The following is a 20,568-nucleotide window of genomic DNA, read 5'->3' as shown; positions in this document are numbered from 1 at the left end:
AGAAGAAGGGATCGATTGGTAGGACATGTTTTGAGGCATCAAGGGATCGCCAATTTAGTATTGGAGGGCAGTGTGGAGGGTAAAAATCGTAGAGGGAGACCAAGAGATGAATACACCAAGCAGATTCAGAAGGATGTAGGTTGCAGTAGGTACTGAGAGATGAAGAAGCTTGCACAGGATAGAGTAGCATGGAGAGCTGCATCAAACCTGTCTCAGGACTGAAGACCACAACAACACCAACAACTTTGGAAAACTCACCACAATGTTTAGGAAATACGAAGTAACAGCACTAAAAGTAGCAATTTTTCGGTTTGTATCACACCTTTCCTATGTTACTGAAGACTAGTCGCTTGGAGCGCTAGCATCGCTTCAGTTGTCAGAAGGTTGCACTTTTTGCCCTACAGAGTTTCGGGACTGTTTGTCTTAGACGTTGGTGCACACCAGACAGCCAGACAGTCAGAGTGGACACACGCGCCTACCACCTGGGAGTACGGTCACAGTCTTTGATCAGTCATGCATGATCGTACAGTCGCGTCCAGTAGCTTGCGTTAGGAAATGAGCTTTTATCGCAGCATTTTATTTTTGTCTATCTTTACTGGTCTCGCAATTTTAATGACTAGAAATGTGTGTACCTGACTCATCTCACCTACTCGTTGCATTCAAAATACAGAATCGTTACTTGCTGCAAATACGAAAGTGAAGATTTGTAAAAGCAAAAATAAGAACGAAAATAGGTCATCTATCTTCCATAATGTTGGGAAGACCTCTCCTGACATCTTGAAATCTCTTAATAATTTCTACAAAATGTCATGTGTCGTTCATCTTGTCGACGTTACGAGCATAAATGTAGGATAAAAATAAGTAGCAGATTTCTTTCGTTAGTTTGCGCTGTGCTCGTGCTCTAAAGCCCTGGCAATTATAAATACCTTGAGCGCGGTCCGTACGCCGACGATGTGGGCTGAATTCATCACCGACTATTTCCATTAGTTCGCCTGCAAATGGAACGTCGGCCGTAAACATGTTATTTGATGAATTACCGGTAACACCCACAGTAACGGCTCACCTAATTCAGGTATTAACCTTATTTCATTATTCACTTTGCAGTGCTTAGCATTAAGTGTACTGCTAGCTTCAAACACGTATATGAGTGGATAATTGATTTCACGAACGTTGCACACTGCTCGTTAAATGTAGCTAAAGCGCACTAAAGGGCAGTTTTGCGTCCGACTGAACAATAGTTTAGCGCATCTAGCTGTATGATGACGGTAGAGATTGCAACCTTTGGCAAAGTAAATCCCGCCTCACACGGGTAAGATTTGCCGGCTCATACGACGGCTCCCTTGAGGGCGCTGTTGTCTGCTAGCCAGCTGCCCTACAGGGAGCTGTTCATGCGTTCTGTGACAGGTCCGGTGCTACTTTCCTCTTGAGACCTGGTTTGGTTCCCTGCATGCTACCTGCACTGGCCAATCAGGAGTCCAACTTGGCGACTGACGTCACAGCCTACAGGGCGGGCACACCAGTTAACCATCGAGACCAAATAGAATGTCACGCACTCGACGGCCGACCAGGGATGTTTCTCGAACGATAGTAAAGAAACTATTCGCTTAAAAAATTTGATTCTCGCGCACGTTATAGCTACATTCGTCAGCATCGTGATGAAGTGCCTATCATTTCGTTACTCGTCATATTTACTGAGATATTTTAGGATTAAGTAAACTACTACAATAATTTCGGAAAGTTTGCAGTGAGAAACATAGATTGCTATGATTTTGCGTTTGGTGTATGTTAGATCATACGTTGCTGCATATGAAATGTAGCTAACATATTGATGAACTTCCCTTTAAACTTCAAACTATCACCAGTCTTGAGGAAATGGAACGCATATTTCGCTTTGTCCCGACCTCGTGCGGCAGCGAATAAACCAGAATGAAGGAGTCTCAAAATTCTTCGTGTCTCATAAACTGTTTCAGATATTGAAACAAGATTTGGACATATGAGAGCATGAGAAGAAGAGAGTATTTCCTCATATGATAACTGTGCGAAACTTCCATACCTACTGCGATGTTCAAGGAACTAAATATTTTTTCAATGAAATTATGTAATTTTGAAATGCCATCGACGGCTGGTGAAACGAGAATTGTTGTGGGTTTGGAGCACTATATGTGTGTGAAGAAATTACAGTTTATTTTTACACTGAGAATGGGAATTTTCATAGACTATCGACATGTCTTTACACCAGTTGCTGTTCCATGATTCAACTGCATTAAAATGTTAGTGAGATGAATGTTTATAAACAAAGCCGTATTTTGGCGAAATAAACTGATTAATATAGCAGCAAATAGTCTTATGTATTACTCATAACTCGTCAATGATAACGTTTCTCTGAAGAAGAATAAAGACGATGATACGTGTAGGGAAAATAAAACACTTTTTTTGTTGAAATTTCGCTGATATTCTATAGCCCAGTGGTATTTTTAATAACGAATGATATGGATTGAAACTGGGCAACGGATTTTCCTTCTACATTTCCATCAGATAAGAAATATTAAAGGGACACACGAACAGCACATAGCATGCCATCTTTATTTACTATCCCACCATAAACATCTTTTAGCTCCTCAAAGATATTAGTAATCTGTTTACACCTTCATAGATAGTTGACTGGATTTTGCAAATTTAAATGTTTTCATATTTCTCAGATCATTAAGATACAGAAATGAAATTCTTTGGCCAGTGTCTATGCACATAATTCATTATTAAACACATACTGAGGTATAGGATTCCAAGTATCGATTTATTTTTACCAGGCTTCTTCTTACCCTTAATTCGCCTGTCGCTTGGGGGATCGCTGTAGGTAAAGAAGTTGCGCATATTAATAATATGGACAAATACTCTCCTCTTCTCATACTGCCCTTTCCTAACATATTGTTTCAATACCTGAAACAATTTATGAGATACGAGGAATTCTGAGACTCTTTCATACAGACTTTTTTTTTTTTCGATGGCGTGCGATCTCGGGAGAAAGCGCTTTCAATGCAATCCATTTTCTCGAGATTGGTAATAGATAGAAAGACCATACAAAGATTAAAGAAAAATTCAATATGTTAACTACATTTCATATTCAGCAACATTTCACATAACATGCACCAATCGCAGGTTCATGGTAACCAACATTTTTCACTGTAAACTTTCCGAAATTCTTGCAATAATTTACTTACTCCCAAAATACCACAACAAATACAATGATTAAAGAAATGATAGGCAGTTCAGCATGAATCTGACGAATGTGTAACGTTCTTTAAAAAAATAATTGTGTATAGATTACGTTCATAGAATATCTGCACTGTGAAATGGATACAAAACTCGAATTATCGTGTAGCGTGTTGTAACTGCAAGTGGTTCATAAATGGCTCTGAGCACTATGGGACTTAACATCTGAGGTTATCAGTCCCCTAGAACTTAAAACTACTTAAACCTAACTAACCTAAGGACAGTACACACATCCATGCCCGAGAAAGGATTCGAACCTGCGATCGTAGCGGTTCCAAACTGAAGCGCCTAGAACTGCTCGGTCACAACTGCCGACCTGCAAGTGGTGTACTTACACTGTGTTGTTGTTAGCAAAAACTTTATACGAACTGACTGGGCAATGCAACTCCCAATACCAACAAAGAAATACAGTCACTGCAAAATACATTCAGCCCCTAAGGCACTCAATCCTCTGACCCTGTTCAAAACTAATAACTTTGGTCCATGTGCACATAACAAATAAATTAAATTGTCTTACCTCTAGAGCAGCGACGCAGTAACGTGATATATTCTTGTCTCTCACAAAAAATATGAATATGCTAGCTACAGGCTCAGCAGTGTGCAATGCTGGCCATAATACTTTAAAATGCACATGAAACTCTTTTGGCTGATAAAAGAGCACATTTAAGAAAATCCAACTTCTTAAAAAAATAAAGAACATGGACAGGGAAGCGGTACTGATGATGATGAATTGCTGACACTGACTGTTTTTAGCTAAATTATATTGCAAGTTAAGTTTGCCTTTCCAAAAACATCTGATATTTGGAGTTACATTACTCGCAGTTGGTTCACAAACAATGAGATTTAAATAGCAAGTATTACCTAGCCTTAATGTGAAAACAGTTTACGTACATTCTAGGGTAATTCAACAATTACAATGTATCACTCGTCTCGTTTCTGTTAACATCTTTCCTTGCTTATCGGAAGACCTCTGATGCCATCAATGTATCACTCGTCTCGTTTCTGTTAACATCTTTCCTTGCTTATCGGAAGACCTCTGATGCCAACTTAAATGATATCGAAATACCAAATTAATGTAACACTTGGTGGCTTTACACACCACACCACAGAACCGCCTATTTCATCGTCTTCCCCTCACAGCTACCTACAACTGAGCGCTAAGCGCTCACTTACTTCAACACTACAATAATCGTAGACGAGAAGCAGTATGTCTGGGTCTGAGGTATTACACAAATGTGCCCCAATATACTAGTTCCAAATGAAGCTATAAGACATGCGAGAATCAAATTTTTTTAACAAATAATCTCGCTACAGTAGTTTGAGAAAGACTGCAGTTGTGCCAACTCGTGTGCACTGCCGTACGCGGAGTCAAGTTAGCCAGCTAGCTTCCATGCCGAATAATACATCATGTGAGAGGTCCATCACGTCACCCCTACCTCATGGCAGGCAGCAATGTGCGCCATCTAGAAAATTTGCGGAGAACCTTCCTCGGTGTGAGGTGGGCTTAACGCCAGAGCGAGAGGTCCTGCTTAAGGGGGAGAAATGTCAATTTTCACTTTATTTTTTATTTAATTTTAGAACTCATGGACAATCATTTCCCAACATTTCAATGATGAAATCGCATCCAAAGTGAATGAAAAATAATTAAATGTGTGATGCGACCTTTCTACCACGCCCACTTTTGAAGCAACACTTAAATACTAGCTTGGTGCACGATTTCGTGGATTACATTCACAAGAAGAGGCTTCCAAATAGAATCCTGGATGTTGCAGAGTCCACTTACAGGTTTCTGGCCAATCCTGAACCTCTAAAAAATGTCTTCCTGACAAAAACCCAGAATCCAGATAAGCCTCTTAATACTCTCATATGGGAACGATGCCATAAAAACACATTTTTATCTTATAGAGTTGTCAGAATTAGCACCTACGATGCATTTGTTGTATTTAATTGTAGGAACGGGGGGAGGCTGAAGATATTAGAGAGAATGTGCTTTAAGATAGGTAATTTCAGGCAAGACATCTTAAGAAAAATGGATTTACAGCGCCTCTCTGCAGCTGAAAAGGCAGTAGACTATCTGGCAAAGAAATGAAGGCAGAAAACAAGATACCAGAGGAGGAGCCTTGAAGGGAAAAAGGACCCTGAGTACAAATCTGAGGCCTAGTGAAGAGGTGACGTAGGAAAGAACGTCAGGTTGAACTTTAAATTGCATTTATTGAAAATCTTGCTTCTTAAAGTTTATGTACCTTTTTCTCAGAATCTATGAAGGCCAGGGTTATAAAATTTTTTGCCCTTTTTCTGTAAGCCCAATACAAGCTATCTCAGGAGTAAATTTTGAAATTCTGAGTGTAACCTGAGGTATGGGGCAAACTGCTTGGAATTTTCCATGTATTTTGTACTGCACTTATCCTTAGGATTAAAAAGTTATTAAAATTCTGCTATTCTATACACTGAAAAACCTCATAAGGCAGCCTACCTTACGCGGAAAGGTAAAACAGAGAAGATTCTGTACAAACCGTGCGAATAGTTTCTGAGAAAAGAGGAGATACGTCCTTTTTTTGAAACAAGATTTTTAAATTCGAAGTTAAATGTATAAAATCGGTGGAAGTTACTAGCAAATGTTTTAATTTCATCTAAAGCATGGTACAAAATTTTATTGCTGTACCTTCAAACTTGTGGATTGGGAACGTATATTGACGTGGAGATAATGAAATGAGATCACTTGACCTTTGAATGAGACTGTTAGCTTGATACCATAGTAAATCGTGGGTTACGGCTAACAGCCCCCCTCCCCTTGTGCGTCGCTGATATTTTTAAGATTTTATGATGGCTACGAAGTCGAAAACAGTAATCTGTATAAATAGACCGAAACTTGACGAAGACCGTAAATTTTTTACTTCCCACGGAGTAGATTATTTTGGAACTTTCAGGCGATGTATACAATATGTGCTAAAGTGACCTTAGCGGGAGTCAGGCAGCCCGATTGGTATGAACTTGTTATTCAGCGATAAATTGGAAATTACTTGTGACAAAGCTCCGAAAATTGCGGAACAGGAATATGCTAACAAGTCACGTTACCAAACAGAACGCCGTTGATGAGAGTACAACATACGACGATACCACACGTTATTTGCACACTTCACGCATGCTCAGAAATTAAAACATTAGTCCGCTCTCTGCCAAAGGATCGACCACATACGCTCGTAATACGTTTCTGAACTTAAATTGAAAATATTTTTACTGGCTAGAATTAATCTCAGTACTTTCGAGCACTGCATATACTTGTTATAACAAATATTGTAATTTTTAGTAGATTTATTTGAAACCCAAAAGAGTCTCTAAATGCAGTCACATGAGCAAGTTCTCACATAAGGAACTGAATTAATTTACTAAAAATCCGCTTTATATTTCATAGGAAAGTTTTTACTGTGTCCCTTGGTATCAGGCAGGAATTATCTGTACTATCTGAATAAACTCTAAACCAACTTTTAGTTGTAAAACACCCTAAATTCGAAACTAGCGGCGTTACTGCGGCTCATACCACAACTTACCTACCTCTGATCCTGATTAACTCCCATCACACCCACTATACTGCCCTCTCGTATGCCATTCGCCACTTCACATGGTTACAAATTTCATGTTAGTAGAAAACGGTAATGAGGTAATGAATTAAAGTGGACAGATAACAATAACATCCATAAAAGCGTAATGACGCACGATCTGAATGGCATGTCCATCACAATTATGCAATAAAAACTACTATCTAAAATCATTAATTATAAATTTAAGAAAATATTACAACGTTCCTTAGCGTTGATCACCCTCTGGCTATATCGGAAGCTCTCAAAAGGTGGTTTTAGTGCCCTAGGCACAAGAGATGCCTTGCATAGGGGCGTGCGTGGAAGGGCCTGCTTCTGCTGGGGGTGCTGTGTCGGTATGTAATTATCTGCGGTGCTTAGTGCCCAGAACTCGTTACTGGGCACTGAGTTTCTTTTATGCCATTACAGTGTGTAGTCTCGATGCTCTTTCAAAGTCTATTCTTATAAACTCCAAATCTGCGATGCTTGTACTTAAGACGCTACATGGGTACAAAACATGCATAATTTGAAGATTTTGGCTCAAAATTAGGTAGGTCACTGAGGTTTACTATGTTGGGCCTCGGCAGCTCTGCTGTGCGCAGTTAACAGTGGCTGATGACTAGACCAATGGTTCGAAACAATTTTGACACAGAATCTAAATACTAACACATAAATAAATAACAAAATGTGAAACTTTATAACAGTTTGAGAGTAAAGTTTTGCGATACTGTAGTCTTTCAATGTTTTAAATAAATTTTGCACTATTGCAGTTTTATTGTATAAGCAATTGCCGTATTGTGCGGGACAAACATTGCACACACTTTTATCTACTTCTAAACGTTCTGGAGAATGTCTTGCGCATTTGATTTACAGGTATTGCTACATTGTGATATGTGGCACACGAACGTTGACACACTTCCCCTACACGTGCACTGAATAATATTGCCTGATCAGTTGTTAGTTAATGTTGGCACCGTACTTACTGCACTGACGTCTCTTATTCGGTGGAATAAAATCAGTCAAGGAACATTTTAAAGGGACGTTATAGATAACGGCACCATTGGCAAAAATCCTGAGGTTGCAATTAATATTGTCAGTAGTGTCGTTGGTACACAACATGAAGAGCAAGGGTCCCAACATATTTCCATAGGGCAAAACCAAGAAATCCTGCATCTGATCCGAGGTTTTAGGGACGTAGCATGAGAAAATAGCATCTATGTTTCACATAATAGATGTTTCATGAATCCATGTCGATTAGCATGGATAAGTTCAACTGTTCGAAGCGGCACATTATGTTTGTGCTCAGAATGTGTTCTAAGATTCATCATAAATTTGATGTTAAGACTAGTGGACGAAGATATTTCGGATCTGCCACCTTTCTTGTTGGCATGTGGTACCTGTGCTTCCTGCCAACTACTGGGCACGATTTTCTGCTTAACGGTCCCAATTAGGGTTTTCGAGAGAAATGTGTACATATTTTAGTATGTTGACTTCTAATAATCCACTTATATATGTCACGTTAATACGTCAACACAAAAATTGAAATACTGATTTTTAATGTTAATTATACAAAGAGACCAATGAAACTTATATAATTCAAGAGGTACTTGGCCATAGACATGCACAAAGAAAAAAATCATGTTTGTACGAAACTGTTAACAGTGGTAAAAGGAAGTAAATATTTTGATATTCAGATTTCTGATGATACCTTCCCTATCATGCATTAAAATCTCCAATACGTGAACATCGAAAATTGAAGTGCAACAAACTTCTATCCTGCTTACCAATCAGCTGCTATGGTAGAAATGACATGCGAAAGTAACGACATTTCGTGAAACTGCATTCTGGTAACGTTCATGCTTACATGGTTCATTTGTAGCGACACAGGCATACAGGGCAGCTAAAACGCAACTGATAGGTCTATGATGATGTCAGCAGTGAAAATCAAAACGTAGTAGTAACGTAGCCTGTAAATAACATTGTATATTGGAGCCGTTATTTCGCCTAGTTTTCTGTAGGAGTAACTTTGTGGTCATTTGCCACCGTTACCAGAAAATATGAAGTTAATTCCTGATTTTTATTTTCTTCATTTTGGATAACTGTAACTTCTCACTTTCCTTGTTATAGGGAAACTATATCCGTTTCACTCTGGGCCTTGAAGTGTAACCCTAATGGATCAGAGTGAAAGAGCAGAGCTAGACAAATACCTTCGTAGAGAAAGTAGCAGGAATGTGGACTTTCATAACGTTAATGCAACTGTTTTATTGAACGATCATAATATTAATACATGAACATCGAAAACTGAAGTACTGACTTATAACATTAGTTAAACAAGAGAGTAACGAAACAATTAATTCAAAAGGAAGTTTGCAATAGATGTGTACAAAAAAATCATGTGCTTATGTAGCCATTAAGAGAGGTAACAGGAAGTAAACAAATAGACATCGGAAAAGTTTTTCTTCTGTCTGCTACATTGGTACCAACTTCTAACAAGCTTACCGTCCAGTTGCTATGATATACATGACTCAGGGAACTACCAAAGTTCGACGAAATAGCATTCGAAGGACGTTCATGTTTAAATGTTACAGATAGTTCATTATCGGTAACACACGGATACCGGCGGCTACAATGCCACAACTGATACGTCGTTGATATTATCAGCAGTGGAAAACGAAACGTGGTAAAGAAGACACTGCGGCAAACTTAGTAACGAAGCTACTGAGGAAAAAACGTTGTTTATTACCGTCGTTTTTTCAATTACTTTTGTCTAAAAGTAAACGGAACTAGCTTTGTGTTCCTTTGCTGCCGTCGCCATAAAATTTGAAATGTTCCCTAAGTTTCAGTTTCATCATTTTGAATAGCTACGACTTCCCTTATTATACAGAAATTGTTTGTTTTAGGCTAAACCTCGAAGAAGAACACTATTGGGTAGGAATAAAAGACTAAGAGCTAGAGAGACACAATATTTGCGTACACAAAATTATAGGAACAATGCGGATGTTGATGATGATAATTTTGATGTTGCTTTGAAAGATACATTTAAACGTAATTCCAAATAATTCTGACAGATATAATTGCGGTTTGATGAATTTACAGAGTAGATTTTGTAGTGCAAACCATTTCGCATCTCGGGTTACTTTACCTGATACAACGGCATTCACAGTGTGTTGTTATGAGATAAACGTGAGTTTATCGCCGTTAACAGAAAATTTATTTTTCGTCGTAGTGTCAAATGATCGAAAAATTGAAGAGAAATCAGAGAATTTCTTCAAGAAGGCTCGTAGCTACAATGGAGTATTTGCTATGGCTCAGTTCCGAGGGTAAAATTTCAGACACAGTTTTATGTGGAGTGTATCACTTTGAGATACATGACATTATGGTCGAATTTCGACCACATGTGGTACTAGCTTTTATAAATACTCTCAGATGAAAAGAGGAAATACACCGCTATCGTTTCGGGCGAGGTGTAAAGCTACAATACATTATAAAAAAGGGATGATGTTGTTCTCAACTGGACGAGGTTAGCTGTTTGTGGCAAGCAGATTCAGCACATATGGAAGGTAATTCAGGTGCTGGGAATTGCATTTGGGTCGTGTGCGGTTTTGCAAATAGATTTGTTGTTATAAGAAAGCTGTGTGGATGAATTAGACCAATTGGGATTAAGGAGTATAAGTAAATGAAACAATAAAGTAGAGGCGTGGATGAAGGAGCGTTAATTAACGAGAGGTATGGGAGATGAAGGCATTAGGTGAAGTAAGAAGAACGTACTGTTACACGAATTTCTGGAGCAGGAAGCGGAAGTTGTTTAAAATTATCTTGCTACACGGTGTGAAGAGCGTGTAGATAGATGTGGCTAGAGACGTGTCAGTGATCCAGGTTCAGTAAGGATCGGAGAAACGCTGGAAGTTTGATACTCATGACTGCGTGATGTGTAGGACTTTTGGAGGAGTTCAAGAGAATTTAGGAGGCGTGGCAAGTTAGTTAGCTGGTGGAGGATGCGTGTAACATAGGGTGGGTACACGCGGAAGATGAGGTAGAGAGTAATGAATGATGGAATATGGGAGAAGCATAAATCTGGGGAGATTACTTCCGCTCGAGTGTACGCCAGTCTGAAATTTGGAGTTGTTTGTTTCGTCGACGCCTGCAGTAGACGCATCTTATTACAGACGGTCTCGGCGGCGTTTCAGACCTGCTTTGCACGATTCTTGTTCTGTCTGCACCTGCCAGTGCGTTATAGTGCTTCTTGTCAACACAACTCAACGATGTTGCTGAAAGTGCAAACTGATATATTAACGAGTAGAGCGAGGTCATGCTCCATTAGTAATACAACAAATTACGTGCTACCGTACTTTCTGCGACATGTCAAGGACATTTCTCTATATCATTCATAGAGTTCTTTCCTTTAAATGTGAATATTAAGACGTCACAAGACATTCTACGAAATGCTTCCACGCATATCTATCTAATAGAAAACAAACAGGCAAATAGACAAGACTATTGTAATTTTAATAATGATAAATTGGTTTTGTTTGTAAATCGTACAAGCATTTCGATAAATAGAAAATAAAATATGGTTTTAGAAAACGTTATTTTGATATTAATGGTAATTCGATATTAATGATACTTTGAAATTAATGATATGTTTTATAGGTAAATAATTGATATCTAGCCATTTAACACATCTTAATGTTTGAGAAAAACTCACTACATAAATTTCAAAGTGTTTGTGTTGTTCCCAATCAACTTAGGAAAAAAAATGAGGACATTAGGACATAAAATACTGACAATGTTAAAATATCTTATTTAAAGCTTAATAGTAAATTCATTTGTAAGGAGCATTTAAGAGAACTCTGGAAACGCCGAAAGAAATCTTTGTTTCCAGTGCGAAAATGGTCGACTGTAGGTTATGTTAAAAAGTGGCATTTATTGCTTAAAATGGTTCAAATGGCTCTGAGCACTATGGGACTCAACTGCTGTGGTCATCAGTCCCCTAGAACTTAGAACTACTTAAACCTAACTAACCTAAGGACATCACACACGGCCATGCCCGAGGCAGGATTCGAACCTGCGACCGTAGCAGTCGCGCGGTTCCGGACTGCGTGCCTAGAACTGCTAGACCACCGCGGCCGGCATTTATTGCTTACCTACATTCTTTAGTCGCATGTGAAATCAAATTTTAGAGGAACTCAAAATTTAAGAAGTCTTTGCAGAACCCTGTTCGAGGAAGTGGGTATACCAGCTACTGCGTCACGGTACAGATATTGTGCAATGAAATTTGTGATATGTATAGCATCTCCTTTAAGGAAACCTACACAGTTCACGGTACATGAACGTTCTTCATAAAGACTTAAAGAAAATTACTGGAGCCCAATAAAGTGGCGATTCTTCAAGAGAAACTATGTAACAGGTAAAAAAACGTTAAGCAACTGATAAAGCAGTGCGTGAGAAGAGCATAAATTTGTTGTTAGTAGCCAACGATTTCTGCTTTGTTAATTAACCCCCTTTAAGAGTAAATTTCAACACATATTACTCCTGTTTAATGCCTGACTTCCTAATAATTGTAGTGCCGTGATGAGATATGTGTTAATATGCCTTGTTAGCTTGTTTCGTAACCGACTGTTCTTGCCTATAATAGCCTTAGAAGTGCCTTTTGCACATTAGTATGTAGACATTTAATTGCATATTGTAAGTTTCTTAGTTAACCTGCAGTTGGAATAATCCATATAATTTCCGACTTCTTTCACTTGCTTGAGTACCACCTCACTTAGAATCTGTGGAAGGTACAATAGCAAATCGGTTTCTTTCGCCATGGACTTTAAAGTGCCTTACTCTGATTACAGGACCCTTTCAATGCCTGATTAGCTCTTGCTCGCTCCCTTCCACGTTGTACTCTAATAGATACACCACTCCTTTCACTTTTGTTTTGCTCTGAAGCTGTCTTTGGTTTCTGTTCTTCTTTACTGATCCCCAACTTCCCTGGACCCATCTGTATATGTTTCACTCTTGAGATTTGTGTTTCTATAGCAAATCGGTTCCTTTCGCCAAGACCTTAAGTGCTTTTCTCTGATGACAGTACCCTTTCACTGTCTGATTCGTTCTTGTTCGCTCTTATTCCACGTTGCAGCATTGGCCATACTTCTGATCTCTACATAATCATTGGCAGGGTAACAGTCCTGTACAGTCGAATGTCTGTCTCTACCGAAAGTCCTCCAACATTTAGAGGTGGGCAACCCTTGCTTCTCGCTCTGTTTGCATCTATCACGAGTGTCACTCAACTCCCGAGCTGTGGGCCGAGACAAGTTGCAGTCACTCCATTCCAAAACTCTGCCAGCCACAGAGATTTTTCGGTTTGGTGATTTTAACTTGTTTTTGAAAATTCTTCTCCGGATTTATTTTAATTTCCCAGATGTTACACCCTCGGGTGTTGATATTTAAGTGCTGGTGCCTCTATCTTTTCACACACCACCGTATCAACTGCGTAGAGATAAATTTCCCCTCCTGCCAAATTTGGCACGTCATTGTGTAGAGCCTGTAAAGGACAGGACTCAGACCGGAGCCATGTGGGAATCTGGCCATAGAATTCATGATCATACTTGCGAGGTGCCAGGGTGGCTAAGAGTATGTACCTCTTTAATTCTGACAAATTTTCCACGAGAACTAGACAAGCACTCGACCCCCTCCTTACCTACCACCAAATTAATTATGCACACAATGGTGACGAAGGGAAACGATGATGGACCCGGCTGGTTGGTAAAATAAGGAGTGTACACTCACAATAATTTAATAAAAATCGCAATCTACTAAAAAAAGAAAAAGAGAACTTTACCATAATAAACAACAGGAAATGGGATTCTCCATATATCTACGAATTGATATGCAGCTTACATATTACAAGGAGATTTATTATACATCAGAACATAAAGGCACATGATTATCGACACAAACAGTAGGTTAAAGGATAGGGTATTCTGAACTATTATGCGAATAAGAGTTGGCTCGGAAACAAGGCCTCCTACGCTCTGTGACGCAATAGCTTGACGATAATGACTGGAGATCCTAATCAATCAAATGTTACTGCCCTGACTATAATGCAGTATCGCGATTAGTAGTGAGAGCTCACATGGGATCGCATGGAGCAACAAGCAAGGTGGACTTGTGGCAAAGCGAGCGCGCTTGCTGCTGTGGACTTCAGTATAAAATTGATAGATCCTACAATGCCGGAACCGCAAAATATTTTACGAATCCTGAAATTTGTAGCAGATTGTCGGTAGGCAGCTTCCCGATGATGTAGGCGCCGATTTTTGGTGTGCAGCAACTCTGTGTCAAACCCTGGCCTCGAAGGCTGTCCGAGAACTCTAAGTTCTGCAGAAAAAAGTCCGAATAAGTGGCAAGACCGTCCGACACCGACAAAGATCAGATCCCGAACCCCCGCCCGTGCAACGCAAGAGCGAAGCCAACATTGTTCAACTCCCTACTCTCCTCAAAGGCCGCGAATCAGCATTCAGTGCTGATTCCAAAATTCCCCCACGCTGTCTTAGAACATCATTCGCGTAGATAGCAACCGTTTCCTCCAATTTCGAGCAGGGCTATATGACGTCAACTAGCCCCCGTTTAAGCTGACCAATCAGGCCTCTGCTATTCAGCTGAGGGCACTGAACTTGCTGTTTGACCGGCTACGAAAACAACATGCCTATACTACCGGCCATTCGGCGCCAGACAGTCGCACCCATCAGGGCACGGTCCACAAGTATGCCCAGAATCAAGAGGACAATGCAGTCAGTCGATGCCAGGAGTCTTCGTTCCGGACGCGCCAGAATGGTAAACACATAAACTGCGGCGACACTCAGACGTCTAACAGGTCGTTTCGCCGTGCATACAATAAGCGAAACTCGACCGACGTCAGTTGTTCCGCCAGGCGCTTAAGCCTATTGTACAAACCCCTCATAACTCATGAAAGTGCAGCCCCCAACCGGAAATTCGGTGTCCCACGTCCTCCAATGCTTGCCTCGCACAGGCCACCCAGGGAATTAAGCCAACATGTTTAGGAATCAAGTGAAAAGTATTTTTTTGTTCTCTCAGTACAAATACCCTCATTACAATAACCTTATTCGGTCCGTTACTACCGTGCAATGACATAGAACATTAATAAAATTGGTGAAAATGATAGGCGAAATGCAAATGGGGGCAAGGGACCTCTCATACTAACAAGTTGGCCACACCTAACAGGGCACTGTCTCTCTGCCAACAACGAATCAATCATGATGATCATGTGTCCTGGAATGTCTAACTGGGATAACTTAGATATTAAATCATGGTGCCAGACTTTATCGAATGCTTCCTATATGTCGATAAAGACCGCTGCTGCACTGTGTTTCCTGCCTCTCGCTCTGCGTACGCTACTGGTGAATGGTTCTGTGTTCAGGTAGGAAACGAAACTGCTCGGAGGTGATTCTGTGTTGTCTAAGGAATCGGGTGAGGGCTCTGTGGATAAGACATTTCAGTACTTTCTAAGCACAGAAGTGACGTGAATCTGTCGCTTTGGGGAAGGATGAGGTCCTTAAGTTTTGCAGTAACAGCGCATATGGAAGTTTGTATATAGGTGACTTTTCTCTCCGTTCTACAGTTTGATTTGTTTTTGCTCATCTATTTTTTCCGGATCTACATGTAGCTCTTTAGCCGCTGTATTATGCTACTGAGTTTTGTGAGGGAGACCAGCCTCTTTTGTTCTGAATTCTGTGCCGTGGTAAAATTTGCTGTTTTGAAGAGCGCGCCGCAGCGCGTAGTATAAAGCAGTCGCCCTCCGTTTCTGTCGGTGGCGCCGCTGTGGCTATCGCAGCTTTGGTGTCTCCCTCTGGTGGGAAAGGGGAAATTTTGCCTGTTCACGTGCATTTAAGGGGCGCTAGGAGCTCGCTAGAAGGGGGCGAGTCTGGTCAGTTGGTCAGCCTGGTCAGTGTGGGGCAGTCAGTGTCTGTCTGTCGCTCAGATTGCTAGTATGCGTTAGGCCGCCAGTCTGCTCGAGTTTGTTCAGGCAATGGTAATTGGCGGTTGGATCGATCGGTTGGTCGGTCGCGCACTGAGACACAAGATGACTTGTCCGTCTTGAGCGTCGGCGCATGTGAGGTCGCCACATCAGTCCAGTGGACCGTGCCGTGTAGCGAGGGGTACTGGCTTTGCGGTTGACACGAGAGCAACAGGAGCAACCCACGGCATCGGTCTGGCCGGCGCGAGCTGAGATGCCGTGAGACGGGATATCGGCGCGCCTTCCTGCGTCCGTTGAAGCGGCTCGCAGCAGACGGTTCGGGAGAGCGTAAGGGTGCTGCGCCAGGTCTTCGCCAGAAATCGCAGTTTATTTGAAGTTAAGTGATTGCTGTTACGTTGTGTCATTTACTTGTTAAATTCTACTTGTTTTCTTGGTCAGTCTGTCGTCCCCAGCTTGCTCGTCTGTCTCTCGTCCGCATTTGTTAGGCAGTTAGTGTCTGTCTGTCTGTCCGTCTGCCGTACGTTAATAGCTGCCTCTGTCATATTTGTCGGATTCGGTGTTAACGAATTTATTGCTTAAGGTGTAAAGGCCGAATTCCTGAAATATGTTTTTATCTGGCCTATCATCTTGAGAGGCGGTATATGTGTAATGTTGAGCATATTTGTACATTTTATGTAAGACAGCACTTCTTGGGTTTTTATTTAAATGCTCATTTTAGAATTTAAAGTTGCCGCCCTTCCACCGTAATAGTTTCCTTTTAAAAATAAGTTGCACTTTCGGTGGCAAGTAATTTATTTTAATGTGAGTGTTTTGTACCATTTCCACCCCTTCCTACGGGGTGCATAGTTTATATGTTTATGTGAGTTGTTAAAATTTGTAGTTTAAAGTAATCTGGTGGGTTGCAGATTTGCACCTGTGTTGTCTTTCAGAGGTTGTTGGGAGCGGTCGTGGCTACGGTCGTGTTAAAAGAGAGTAGCAAGATTCTCAGCCCGAACGGTCAAACTGTCAAAAAAAAAAAAATTAAATAAATAAAAAATAAAAAATAAAAAAGTTATTTATGCCTCTGAATAAATTGTAACTTGATATTTAGAGGTTGCTTTCTGATTATAATTTTTAATTTTTTTTAAGGAAAGAGTTTTAGGAATAAAATTTCCATTTGTTGAAAGAAATTTGTCTTCATCAATTACCCACTGGCAACTACTTCCACGCTCACATAGTGTTATTAAATGTGTTAATGTTCTTGACGAATCGCTAGTAAATAAAGTATATTCTTTAAGAAAAGATTTTGAAAGTAAATCCACGGTTCAAATTCACTGATTTGATTTCTTGAGGAGTCTAAGAAATATGAAAACACCGTACAGTCTTTTGCGAATCCTGTACAGCTGATCGTCAGCGTGATGCTGTTGTAGCCCTTGTGGTCGCATTTTTTAACCCCTTCGTCATGCAGTTCTTTCTTATTAACAGTAACGTAGCTTAATGAGGGAGACAGGGCGAGAGAGTTGTGAGTCACAATTGCTGGCCGTCTCGCCGCCTGCACTCTGCGACTCCTCCCCCCCCCCCCCCTTCCCCCCACACTCCTAAACCTGTCTGCGGGGCAGAGGCAGGCCGCTCCGTGATGCATCTTGGGAGCTAGCGCGTCCGGAACTTGGGCCCTTCTCACCTCCCGCCATTTTCCCGCCCTATCCTGTCCCATCCCATCCTCTCCTCCTCGACTGCTCTCCTCTCGACAACTTTGCGCGTTACTTAATCATCAGACACTTATTAAGGGCCACGAGAAGGCAGGTATTCTTGCTGCTGCTGCTCGTTATTTGATGAGTTGAATTTCGTTTGCTTGTTATTACTAAGCGTCCTTCATTAACACCGCCGAAGTCGCTGTAATATTTTAAGTAAATGAATAGGTGAAACTTTCTCCGCTTTCGGATCTGTTACAGTCTGCAGCGGCATTATTAGTTGCCAATAGCCGCCTTCATCAAAGCCTCGGTATTAGACTTCCAGTGCTTTTCGCCGTATTTTGAAAATGTATTTTCTTTTCCCATTCACTGAGGCTAGAATAACTCGGACGATTCTTTGATTCCAATAAAACGAGAAAACTACGAATATTTGCAGTTTTAAAACGGCAAGACATGTACGACTCATGTTTTCAGACCGGAAACAAAAAAAAAACGTCGGAAGATATCAACAAGTATCTGACCTTAAAAGTAAGGTATGTACTGCAGAAATTATGAATTTCTAAGAGCTAGTAGCCTACCTATGGCGAGACACTTACGTGAGACTCAGTGCTCAATTCCCAAAATTTTAGATGCCGGAACGCACATCTTCATCTACACAACACCCACTCCAATCCCCGCCCTCCACCTCCTTCCCATAAGAGCCACAAGTTTATATTGCTGAGAACTTCTGATAAAATTTACAATGTTAAATCATTTATATACGAAATACTGTTACGACATTAAGTTTGTACAATATAATTTTTACATGAAAAAATAAATAAAACCACAGGACCTAACCTGAACAATAGCGGAGCAAGATGGTGGAAATAGTGCGTAAATAGGTCAATGGCTGATTGGCAATATGGCTGAATTTGCAGCTTGTAAATTAAATGTGTATAAGTTGAACCTAACTAAAACAGTTACAGATGTTGACCACTGATGCAGCGTGTATACGGTTGGAGTCAACCATCTCAGCGTCAGCTAAGGCCTGCAGATGGTGCACTGAAGCACCGAAATTGGTAGCCATATAATAAATGACATCGTAAGGAGGGCTGTAGGTGTTCCTTCAGACCTCCAGTTACAAGGATGGTCATACTAAACTTGCTTTTGCTTTCTTTTAACCCCTCCCCTCCCCCCCATCAACCTCCAATTTGCATATAATCCGAGACAAGGTGACCATCGACCTATGTTTTAACCAAGGCGCGGGGTAGGGAAACAGGAAAAATTCTTGGGTGCCATGGCCACAGGGACGTGATGATCAGGTTGTTTACGTACCTGCTATAAAGGCTGCCACCTTTCTAGCCATGCGAGCAAGTGGGTCCAGTTCATAAACACTGGCGAAATAAATTACGACACGGAAGAAACAAGATTTCGTGAAATCACGTTGTATATCCGCTTACTTTCAAACAATACTGAATCAGCTATTTGTCGTTGACGCATATAACACAATACTTCGCTATGTTACTAGAGCGCTCAGGTTGCAAACGCGCGCGCGCACACACACACACACACACACACACACACACACACACACACACACACACACACACACACACCGTAACTCGCAACACTCCCTTGCACTTTGCGTCTCATTGTTCAAAAATTACCATGTTCACTGGTGCCGGAGCACCGGCAAATTATAGTTACGTCGCGATTTAATGCAAGTGTACTATTTTCGGTCTCCGGTGCGGAGTTGTTCCAATGACGTAAAAGCAATTCACTAAGAGGTGCCGGACGGCCGTTCCAGCGCCTTCCGGACGAAATTAAGCTCTGCGGCCTGACGTTATATACAATAAATAAATAAATAAAAATAAAAATGAAGATAGAACGAGTACAAATGTCTGAAATAAATTTCCTGAGAAAAGATAAAGTTATAGCAAGATTTTCCTTTTCTGTTCACGAAGGGCATGTGAGAAGAATGATTATAGGAGAAGCCTAGTTCTGCATTTAATTTATCTCATTTACTCGTCGTAATAATTTAGCGACACGTATGTAAGAGGAGATAATAAAAAACTAAACTCCGCTCGACCAGTTCATGAAGGCCCAACGGCATCTATCGGTCGCCGTGTCATCCTCAGCCCACAGGCGTCACTGGATGTGGATATGAAGGGGCATGTGATCAGCACACCGCTCTCCCGGCAGTATGTCAGTTTACGAGACCGGAGGCGCTGCACCTCAATCAGGTAGCTACTGAGTTTGCCTCACAGCTTGCCAACAGCGGTCGGCACACAGAATGGTTACCCATCCAAGGTATACCCCAGCCCGACAGACCATAACTTTGTTGATCTGTCGGGAACAGGTATTACCACTGCGGCAAGGCCGTTGGCCGAGAGGAGGTTATGTGTTGCGTAAATCTTTTTGGAATGTACACTCTCGAAATTTCATCAGCGAACCCGTCTGGGGTACACAACGCGACTCTTGTACCGTCCTCCATTGTGGCTGTTGAGCCTGTTCATAATGCTATCGCGCCGAGTAAATGAAGTAGTGACAAAACGCTCAGCGCCTCGTTGGATCATCTCCATTCCATTTATGATTACAGACGGATGAATCATATTCGAGAATGAGCTGAACGTATGTTTCATGAGTCGTCTCTTACGTGAATAATTACATTACATTAAGATTCTCCTAGTGTGTCTCTCTGGCATCTGCATTTTCTACTATTTGTTTTATGAGGTCGTTAAATCTTACATCGCCCAGGATAGTTTCTGTTAGGTATTTTGCGGCAGCTAATGTTTCCTGTGATTTGACGCCAATAGCCAAATCTAACAGCACTGAAAGCCTTCACCTATTTATGCGCATTGCGTTACATTTTTTGGCGAAAGACTAATTTTTCAATACTATCTTCATTCAGTTCGTCTGCCTTACGTCGCCTTACAGGGAGAGCCTGTCACCTTACTGGGAGAGGCTGTGCGCCCACGTGGTAACGCTCTACCGGTCGCCGTCGCAGCCAACATCTTGCAGCATTAGAAACCTCCCCATCATCCACGTACTGCTTCCTGCCGAGTTCATCCTTCATTAAGCCAAACATATGGAA

The sequence above is a fragment of the Schistocerca gregaria genome, chromosome 1, assembly GCF_023897955.1.
Source record: "Schistocerca gregaria isolate iqSchGreg1 chromosome 1, iqSchGreg1.2, whole genome shotgun sequence".
Classification (NCBI taxonomy): Eukaryota; Metazoa; Arthropoda; class Insecta; order Orthoptera; family Acrididae; genus Schistocerca; species Schistocerca gregaria.
Note: the sequence above shows the minus strand (reverse complement) of the source record.